Source organism: Tamandua tetradactyla, chromosome 26 (assembly GCF_023851605.1).
Source record: "Tamandua tetradactyla isolate mTamTet1 chromosome 26, mTamTet1.pri, whole genome shotgun sequence".
Classification (NCBI taxonomy): domain Eukaryota; kingdom Metazoa; phylum Chordata; class Mammalia; order Pilosa; family Myrmecophagidae; genus Tamandua; species Tamandua tetradactyla.
Window position 1 is genome coordinate 46,023,375 of NC_135352.1, and position 11,386 is coordinate 46,034,760.

General features: G+C 39.4%; 1 long non-coding RNA gene across 1 annotated transcript in view; it reads right to left on the minus strand.

Annotated features, from left to right (window-relative positions):
• Positions 1-3,265, minus strand: part of LOC143669923 (uncharacterized) — a 57,536-nt gene extending 54,271 nt beyond the window's left edge. Inside the window, exon 1 of the long non-coding RNA XR_013169125.1 lies at positions 2,970-3,265. This is a non-coding gene — a long non-coding RNA (uncharacterized LOC143669923). The remainder of the gene's footprint in view (positions 1-2,969) is intronic.
• Positions 3,266-11,386: the final 8,121 nt, after the last annotated feature.

Consider the following 11,386-nt stretch of genomic DNA (forward strand, 5'->3'; position numbering starts at 1 on the left):
GCTAGTCTCACAAACTTATTTCTCACTGTTCTGGTAAAAGGTGCATCCTCTGGACATTCCTGGGGTGTAAGAGCAGGCTTTGCATGATAAATCCACTCTAACATCCCAATCTCTCTAGGCCTCTGGATCCCCTCATCTACATTATACCAGGGCAGTTCTGGCATTTCAACCTCAGGTAATGTTGGCCACCTTTTGGTCCATGTTTCAACCAACCACCCAAACAAGCTGTCAACACCTTTTCTAACTGCTCAAGCTATAACATTGAATGCAGAATCTCTGCTTAGTGGGCCCATATCAATAAATTCAGCCTGATCCAGCCTTATATTCCTCCCACCATTATCCCACATTCTTAAAATCCATTGCCACACATATTCCCCTGATTTCTGTCTATATAAATTGGAAAACTCACACAGTTCTTTTGGAGTTTAACGTACCTCCTCATTTGTGATACTTTATACCTCACATTTAGGGGCCTGTTGTGACTTTAGTCTAGTTATAGGTCTAGAAGAAATGAGGGGTGGTGGGGGTGGGTCATGAAAAGAATTAGAAATATCTTCCAAGCCATTTGCTTCAGGGCCCTCATTTGCAGTTTCATCTGGTGAAACAAGATTAATCATTCTAGGGCTAATCCCTTCAGGAGGATGTTGGGTGGCCAATTCCTCAAGGCAGGCTGGAGGTGGGACAACTATGTCCTTAGGGCAGACTATTCCAGGGTTATCTAGAGAAGACTCAGCATGGCCTAGGGTTTCAACCTCACCCCCAACATCATCAATCCATATGTCACCATCCCATTTTTCAGGGTCCCACTCCTTGCCAATCAATGCCCTCACTTTAACGGCAGACACCATGCAAGACTGAGATTTCAGTTTACGTTGTAAAGTTGCTACTCTAACAATAAGATTCTGAGTCTGATTTTCAGAGATCTCAAGTCTACGGCTACAGGAAATAAGATTTTCCTTCAGGATACTCATAGAAACTTCTACATCTTTCAGACGGCGCTTAAGCTTCTCGTTTGAAGGCTTAAGCCCATCCCTCTCACCCCTTAAGGTAGCCAGTGTATCTAACAACAACCAACCAACACCTCTATAACTCTTATTTCTACAAAACTCTGTAAAGGTGTCAAAAACATTATCCCCCAGAGTCTGGCTTCATACAAGTGAAGCATTAGGAGAATCAATGATGATATTTGACTATCTCCTTTGCCCACTCACTCCATGGATTGGGAGTGTCATTCTGATTATGGGAATCAGAGTCCTTAGTGTCTCTGAGTTCAGTCAGAGTAGAAAACCATTCATAAAAACCCATTTTTAAGATTCTGTTTCTTAAGAACCACTCCTGGTACCAAGATGTATTAATTAGGGTTCTCTAGAGAAACAGAATCAACAGGAAACACTTGCAAATATAAAATTTATTAAAGTGTCTTACGTGACCACAGGAATGCAGAGTCCAAAATCCACAGGGCAGGCTGTGAATCCTACGACTCTGATGGATGGACTGGATGAACTCCACAGGAGAGGCTCACCAGCCAAAGCAGGAATGGAACCTGTCTCCTCTGAGTCCTCCTTAAAAGGCTTCCCATGATTAGGTTTAGCATCACTAATTGCAGAAGACACTTCCCTTTGGCTGATTACAAATGGAATCAGCTGTGGATACAGCAGACGTGATCATGGCCTAATCCTATGAAATGTCCTCATTGCAATAGACAGGCCAGCGCTTGACAGGCCAGCGCTTGCCCAATCAGATAAACAGGTACCACAACTTGGCCAAGTTGACATGTGTCCCTAACCATGACAGGGATATTGTTTTTCACCTCCAAATAATGCTTCATTGAATATACAAATTTCCCAGTATGGTTTTCATGTTTTGTGTTATTTGACTTTAACCCGCTATTTTCAAATTGTCCCCCAAAATGATTATAACAAATTAAATTCATACCATATTCATTGAACTGTCTTTGTCAGCACTCAACATTTCAATTTTTCAAAAATGTTCTCTTCTAATAGATAAAAATGATCTCAGTTTGGTGTTTCAATTTTATGTTTTCTTGACCACTCTAAAATGTAATTCATTTATAATATTTATATGTGTATAATTAATTTCATTCCCTCTCTTTTTTATTCTTCTTTTAGGACTTTATTTCAAAATAAAGACATTAACTCTTTTGCCATAAATATTTTTCCAAATTTTCAATTTTATTTTGAAATATTTATAGTCTTTTCTTCAGCTAAAAGTTGAACATTTAAGTTATCTGTATGCCCTTTTGTCTTGTTTTATTTTCCCTGATTTCTGGGATTCTGCTCTTGATATTGAAGGGACCCTCCTGGCTAGAATGGTTGAAAGTATTGATAGTCCATTTCCATCTCTTCCATTTGCTCGAAAAGTAAAACGGATTTTTTCTAAGTTTCTAGAAAATCAGGACTGCTCTTTCTCTTTTAGACTCCCATTACGACCGGGCATTTCTGCAATAACAAGCTATGCTTGACAGGTGTGAGATGTGGAAGCAACAACATGGCTTTGTGAGAAAAGAAGCTTCTTGAAAACCATCATTTTAAAAGAGAAATATATATATCAAGGGTAGAGAGTTCTTTTCCAAAGCATTCTGTAAAGACTATTTTAAAGCACATAATCTGTATTCAAATGCACAAGAGCCTGGGAACTCGACCATAAATGTATTTTAAAACGACCTTGAGGAAGCTATTCCACAGCCTTAAGCATAATGTTACTTCTGATTTCTCCAAAGCTTATTTTACTCTTTCCCTCTCATAAGGTTTATGGCAATAGGAGTACCTGTCCTTCATTTACCTGTAAGTAATTTATAGACCGTATTTGCCATTGAACAATTTCATGTTCGTAAACTGTGTGTTTATCTATGACAATGTGGAAAAATTAACATCTCAATCATAATCAGATAAACTCTAGTCAGAACAACGAGAACTGTTTTGTCTTCAGCTTGGTGAAATGAACATTACCTGTGATCCACGCTGGTGGGGTCGGGCACTGGCGAGCACCCCTGTGGGAGTAAAAAGCGCAATAATAGAGCGATTGGAAATCCTGCGCTCTTTGATCAGAACACATCCACTGCCAGGAGTTTATCCTGAAGGCATCGTTGGAAGAGGATGAGCGCGTCAAGTGTCAAGTGCTGCTCTCGAGAATGGCACGTTAGAAGCAGCGCGCGCCTCTCCCTCTCCTCTGCTGCTGTGTGAAAGTCTCGAATGCTGGTGCCTTGCGACAGTAACAACCCCACGGTTAGTTGTCATGCTCTGTGGTTCCCGGGACTCCAGGGTGCATTGCTGCCTTCGCTCTCGTCCGGCGCGCATCAGACGGTGACCAGGTGGGCCTCCCCTACACCTTAGCTCCTCGTCCTTCTCCCCTCGGGGGCGTCTCCGTCCGTGCGTCCAGCAGGGCAGCGTCCAGTGGCCACGCTCCGTCCAGGTGGCCCACGACCCCAAAGTCACCCCAAAGTGAGACAGAGGCCGGGGGCGCTGCCGCCTTTCTCGGCTGGCCTTGGAGCGACCGCGCCGTTTCTGCCCCGAGGACGCGCGCAGGGCCCGGTGCTCCCGCGCTCAGGGGCGGGGTCGGGACTCCACAGTTGGCCACGAGTATGGGAGACCCTTGCGCACAAGTCTGAAAGCCACCGTCGTATCCCAAGACAGGCAATTCCTAAAATTCCTTATCAGACATAAAGGCCAGGGAATAAACCCGAGGCATCGAAATCTACGATATCGCTCTCTAAAATGAGAAGTGTGTTCACCAAGTCTACCTTTGGAGATGTTTCCCTTTGATGATGCTTACCACACATACTGTGCGTGACCTGACCTTTAAAAAGTTGACGCACTGGAATATAACTCTCATTGTTTTAATTCATACAAAAGGTAAAGGTTGAACATGTATGAAAACAAAGGCCTTCCAGTTGAGATGAATATTTTACTTGAACTAACTAGAATGTATTTCTTTTATACTGATCCATACAATTTTATTTATTTTAGCACGTATGTAAATGTATTATAGCCACGAAAAATGTTATTCTTTGGTGTAAATATTTTCATCTTGACCTATCTCTTTATGGTAAATATGCCAGATAAAATTGCACCTTTTGGGAAAGACATCAGGTTTGCCTTTAGGGTTCAACTTGTACCTAATCCTTCTCTCTCCATAAATTCTGCAGAACTGCTGTGAATCCGGAGAACTCAGTTTGAAAATCAGAATATCAGATAATCTTTATGCTCCCTTACAGCATAAAAGAGTCTGAGTGCATAGTTTATATTTACTTTCTAAGTAATAAAAACTTTTTATGTAGACTTTCGTTCTAGTAAACTACTAATAGTTTTGTGTACGTGTAAGTATTTTGGTCAGTATTTTCCCTCATTGATATTCAGTCATTTTCTGCTTATCCAAAATAGTCATTTAAATTTGGTTTCAAAATTTTTCTTCTTCGTGCAACATGGTGTTCACCTTAACCTTTGTAACTCAGCAATCAGCATATTTAATTATAACAGCCTAATTGTACAATTCAGTGGGTAGCTTCTAACACTCCTCCTGGCCTTTTCTGAAGCATGTGACAATGTATAGCATTCCTTAAAGCTCATTAATCCCTACATATCTTTCTCACTTGCATTGTTTATTTCATGCCTTTTTCATAAATTTATTATTTTATTTATTTGTTCAACAATGCAGATATGACTTCTACTTTCATGGAACTTATAGTCTGGTGGAAGATGCATATAGGTACACAAGCAAATACGATACTGTGTAAAAGGTATTATACAAAGCAATGTGTATTTTGGGTGCATAAATATGGAAGGCTTCTTGGAGGAGGTGGCCTCTCACTTTTTTCCAAAGGGTAAGTAAGATTTAGTCTGGTCAGGAGGAGGTTTGGAAATGAGAAAGTACTTCAAGCAGAGGAATTAGTATTTGTGAGAGCCTTGAGCTATGAAAGAGTACAGGAAAACTGGAAGTTCTTTCTAGCGGACCTTTGCCCATTAGTGACAGTGTATTACAAGGTGAGACTGAAGAAACCAGTGTCACCCCATTCTGCAAGGACATTAGGATTTCAGTCCTCATAAATGATGAACAAATGAGTTTTGAGCCGGAAAGTGCCTGATTGGATAACTCTCTTGTTTATGTCCTCTGCTTATGTTTTTTCCTATGTTATTAATTTGTGTTCTATTTTCATTATCTCCTCTCTTCTACATTCTTTGGGCTCTTTTCAGTGTCAAACGATACATGTTTACACCATTAATTTTGCATTTTTCTTATTTTAATAAATGCATTTGGCTATATTAACTTACCTCTAAACATTGCTTTGATTGTATAAATCAAGATTTGATGAATAGTATTTTCTTTATCAATCTATTTTTAAAATGTTTCAGTTGCATTATGTTATCAATGGTTGTTTTAAAGCTTATAACTTAATTACTACAAGTATATCTAGTTTATTTTCATCTATGTATTATTGGATTCTAAAAGCCTATTTGTACGTGGTAAAATATTTGTGAATATTTTATTTTAGACTAGTGTGACCACATAATTTGCTTCCAAACCAGAACAAATTTTGAAGTAAATGGAAGTGATTTAATAATTAATTTGAGAAAAGAGGAGAGATTTATCCCAGGCAAACTATACAAATGACCACTCTCTCTATAACCTCATATGTACTCATGCTTTGTAAATGGTGCCTGCACTCTTGAAAAGAGTACATGGTCTAAAACAGGTGGGTGCAACGCCATAGTTAGGGGAACATTAAGTCAACGTGATTAATTTTATTATCACCATTATGTCTTTATTGAAGTTACAGTTGATTATTTTATCCATGACTGAGAGATTTGTGCAAAAATCTCCCAGTATGATTTTGGATTGGTCTGTTTCATCTTATAGTTTTAGAACTTTTGTCTGAAATATTTTGAGATGATGGATTTGTGTGCATATAAATGAATCTTTCACATTCCTGGTTAACCGAACAGTTCGTTGTGAAGTCGTTGACTCTGCCTATTGAAGCATTTTTCCTTTGAAGTCAAGTTATTCTGATATTATCATAACTTGATAAGCTTTCTTTAAATTATTTTTCATTATATTTTTATTCATTCTTTTACTTTCAGTCTTTATGTATACTTGTGTTTTAGATGTTTGTTTTATAAACAGCATCTAATGGCTTGTTTTACCATGAGGTTCTTGAATTTATCAGGCATACTCCTTTACATTTACATTCGACTACTTCTCTCCAAATATCCTGGTGACTCACCCCCTCACCTTTTTGAAGTATTTACTCAAATGCTGACGTTTTAGAGATGATTTTTCTGTCCACCCTCTTTAAAATTGTAAACCATCCCTTATTTTGACAAGTATATAAATTCTTGTTTATTTTTTCTCATTAGCCCTTAAACAAAACTAGTCATTACTAACCTCATTTATTATGTCTATTCTGTAAATGATAGACCCTAGAGATTAAGGAGTTCTACCTATGGCACTCCCTGATGTACCTCAAATGTAGAATGATTCTTAAACACATAATGTGTTCAATAAATATCTGTTGGGTGAATGATTGATTGAATGAATGGTGTGCTTCAGGAAAAGGGACCATGTTTCAAGCAAGAATGTCTATATTGTAGTATTGAATATATCAAAGAAATTTGAAAACATGGATAAAATAAAGAACATGTTCCAGATAAAGCAATAAAATGATACCAATGTCTTCATTTCAAAATATGCTAAGTAGTTTACATGGATTATCATATTTTATCTGCATTAATACATATTTTAATTCAATTAAAGCTCCTCATTGCAAAATATTTATTTCATTTTCTATATGCAATTTTATTTAATGGGACAATATGTCTTTACAACAGCTTTATTAAGTGTGCTGGTCTTTAATTTTAAACAATTGTAAATACCTCTGAATTAATATTTGAGTCTATTTTACCAGGCCTTTGTCAGTATGTTTTTTAGTAAAATTTCACAAAAATAAGTAGCCATGTCAGGAGCACCAAAGAACCTTTTATCTGTATGTGTATTTCAGAGAAGGGGAAATACATCATGCAATTATTACTTGGGTAGTAAATGGATTTGCTCCAACTGCAGGTTAAGGAGCTCAACAAATGCAGTGTGATGTAGACCTGAAGGGAGATCCAAGGCAGGTCGTATGCGGAGCCACTCCAGCATGCCAAGAATCACCAAGGAAACAACTGCTAACTAAAGCCCTGGCCTTGGAAACTAGCCGTTGGCATTTCATATGCCTCAAATTGATGTTCCTGTAAATACCTTATTAGTTACTCTTTTCTTTTCTGAGAATGATCTTGGAGAAAAATAAAATCTGAAATGAGGGCTTAACAACACATTGTCACATCGAATAAAATTAATTTTATCCATTAAATCCTTTAGAGGGGCCCTCCCTTCAATGATATTTTCCCTATATTGTTTTAGATTAAAATAGAATGAGTTACATTGCCATTTAAAAAATAACAGTCAAAAGAGAGACAGATATTTATTTCTACCGAATAGATAAAAAACACACAGTAAATCAGAGTTTTAAGGCAATTAGGCAGAACTCATTCACTCATCAAACTCATTATTTCTTGACTTGTGTATTCTATTTTTTTCAGTAATACTGTGATCCAACATCACTTAAAGCTTCTCTGCGTTCACTGTCACTGACGAGCCTTGACTGTTGCAGGCACTACACAAAGTCTTTATAAACACCCTAACAAATTAGTGATTGGGGAAGAAGTAGCTTAATTCAGCCAAAATCAGGTTCATTGGTATCATCTTTTTTTGAGTCCGCTCCATAGAGAGGGAGAGAGCATGAGAGCATTTATATCCAGATGACCACCGCCTTCAATTCTCTAGGAACAGAGCTCGAGACAGGGATCAAAAGCAGATGATTTGGAGGAATAGTGGAAGATGGTGGAATAAGAAACTGCAGGAATTAAACCCTCCACTAGAACAACTATTAAATGGGCAGGACTTTCTGGATTAACTATTTCCAAACTCCAGTAGAGCACCGTGTAGCATCCCAGGAAGAACAGGAGGAAGAGGCTGTAAACCAGGGAATTTCTCTCTGCACAGCAGCTACTGTCGCCCATCCCCGCTCTCATGGCAGGCTTCAGTGAGGTTCGGCCCCTGGCACAGCTTGCTGGTACAGAGTCCATAAAAACCTATCTCCCTGAGATCCTGGGAGGAGGGTTGCTGTCCAATCACTGGTCAGTGGTTTGGATTAGCTACTTTGGATTGCTGGGGGACTGACTCTGAGTGAGCCATTGCTCCACCCCACCCAGAGAAAGGAGACAGACCCCATGCTTCCATGAGAGTGCGAGCACAACTCTAGGGCTGCCTTTGCTGGGCAGATGCCACGTCAAGAGAGTGCAGCTTGGAGAGTCACAGGAGAGGCTCCTGGCGGGGAATTTGGAGGTGGCCGGCATGGCTTGTAGGGTTTCTGGCCTTGTCCTGGCTGGGAAAGATTGACCTGGGAATTTTGGGAAACTCCTCCCTGACATGCCCATTTCCAACAATTTGCGTTTCAAGAAAAAGTAGCTGGAGACAATGAAAGCCATGCAAGAAACAATTGAAATAGGCAGAACTGGTCAAGGGTTTACAGGTTTTAACCCTGTGGTGGAGCACCCAGGAGAAGAACTGGTCGATTCCTGGGAAGTTAAAGGGATTTTCAAACCCCTGTGAATATGGGACCTCGTAAGGTCACGGCAAGGACAAGCCCAGGACAAGACGTAGGGTCAGAAAAGACCAGAAGGACCTTGCACTAGGTGTTCACCTTGGGCTGACCTTCCTGATAGGAAACCCACAGAAATCAGGTTAAGATCCCAAGCCCTGGTCCAGTGGATGTGAACCTAATTGTAGATAGGATCTTTGGAGATATTATCATTTAAGGTGTGCCAGAATTGAATGAAGACGAGTCTTAATCCAATATGGCTGGAGCCCTCGTAATAAAGGAGCTCACACACAGGAGAGGACCCAGAAGGAGCAGCCAGAAGCTACGCGCCAATGGAACTCAGACAGAAAGGAGAAGCTTCCATCATGCGCATTGACACGTGACAGAAAGACCAAGGAACCCTAGAGATGTCCAGCCAGCCAGAAGATACCGACCTTGAAATGAAGCAAGCTTTCTAGACTTTGAAATGATGAGCCAATATATTCCTTTTATTTGGCCAATGTGTTGTACGATATTTGTCTTAGCAGTGAAGAAGCTAAAACAAGGGGTAGGGTTGGATAAAATATTTCTGGTTGTTCCTGAGGTCATAGCTTATATTCCTCATCTCTCTTCTTTACCACTCCTTTTATATTCCCCTCATCCTTGGCTAAACTAGTACTGATCAGGTGGTTTTTCTGGTGTAATGACGGAGACCTAGATCCTTGAGAAGTCTGAAACTCTGGTTTCCCTGATCGTCTGTCTGTGGTGGCTGTACTTGCACATTTCCATTTAACACTGCATGCAGAAATACTAAACGATGGCCTAGCAGGTCACACAAACACCAAACACAATTCTCTCTGCCCCATTCACAAGCAGATAGAGCAGTTCTAAACCCTCAGGACAGTCAGCTTCATTTGACTGTCTTAGTATTGTAACTCTTTTCTCTGCCTCCTGGTTTACTGGCAGGAAGGGCGGCGAGTGGATCAGGCACTATCCACTGATTTAAAATGACTGTGAGTCTTTCCGTGTCCTTTTGTGGAAATGCCTTCTGTCTGGCAACCAGCTCTTCTAGAGACTTAGAGATTAAGGTTAAGGTGAGATGAGAAGCACAAATTTCCCTCAAGGAGTTACTGGAAGTGATGAGCACATCTACTTGTGCATCTTATTTTCTACACTCAGATATTCTACATATGGAGGACAAGGAATGATGCTATGATGATAAGCTTAAAGGTCTATAGTCCATATACTAAACAACAAAATCCCGATCTTCAGCATATCATCCCCAAATTACTCACCCAACTAGTCTTCAACAGTCGTTTCTACTACTCCACTAAGCCAGCTATTTTGATGTGCTGCATTTTGTAACAGGACCATTAGATCCCATGCTTTTGTGGCCACAGCTATGCTATAGATGTGAGACTATGGTACATGGGATCCCAGTTAAACAGTTCACTTATGCTGTGAGCTCTTGACTAGTAATACCTATTGAGGTACTGCAGATAATTGTATACTCATACTCAAAATAACTATCAATCCTGCTCAGGATAAATCATTGCCATATTCTAGATAAAAAGAGTTCAGTGAAATGAACTTGTCACCAGATAGCTGATTGGTTCATTTTAGAAATGGTATATCAGGGATTCAACATGAGTATCTCTTCCTGGAAAAAATAAACATTCAGCAGAGAATTGATTGGATTAGAATCTGTGACAGGAACCCATGCAGTTGGGCTTGTAAATAGTCTCCATCTCTGCCACTTAATTATTCCATTCAGGACCCTCTTATATAAACAATGTGGAAGCTGAGAATAGAAACCAGCTGATATCTACTGGCCAAGTCACCATGGCCACTTGATTACTTAGTGCTCTGATGGAGCTAATGCTCCCTGTTTTAAGCCTTAGCTAGCTTGACAATGCAAAGATCCCCCCACCTGAACACAAGCCTATAGATCTGTCCACATGCCTCTTCTCCATAACTCCATGTTCCAACTCACTGAAAAATCTCACCATTCCAGGTCTCTCAACAATCATCTAAATCTTTGGCTACTGTCAATACATTCTAGTATCTCCTTACTTTAGATTATTTCTGTCATGAAACACGAGGCCATGTGCACTACTCAAAGCTCCACCCCATTAGCATAATTTCCACCACAATATACCCCTAAAATGACAGGTTGTTTTTCATGGTAGATTAATTTTGGCACTTCAGTTTGAGATTTTGTCTGATTCTACCAGGTGGTCGTTCTGGTTTTGTCAAGTCTTATCTTTATGATTCCTACCTCAGTCATTTCCTGGGGCATTGTTTCTAAATTTGGGTACCCAGGCTTTGTGTATACATGATGAAATCCTTGAGTGTCTACATAGATTTACTATTTGTTTTTGTTCTTATGGACTTTTGAGGGGCTACACTGTTTAGAATGATAACCTGCTAAAGTACTTTCTGAAGTGTTTCCATACATTTCTGTAGTGTTTCCAAGTTGTGTCTGTTCTATTCATAATATAAGATGTTACCTTATCTTACTTTTTGTGAGACCCCACCTTTGTGAAAGCAATTATCTTAGGAAACATCAAGGTATCAGGTAACTCATATAATTATTCATTTTTAAATGGTACAGAGGTTTAAGAAACATCTTTGCTTCTATATAATTAAAAAGAAGTGAATTATTGTAAAATCATACCTGCTATTGTTGTATAGTTGTACTCTTTTATTTAAGCAATTTGACATGATCTAAAAATGTCACAGTTCAATTTA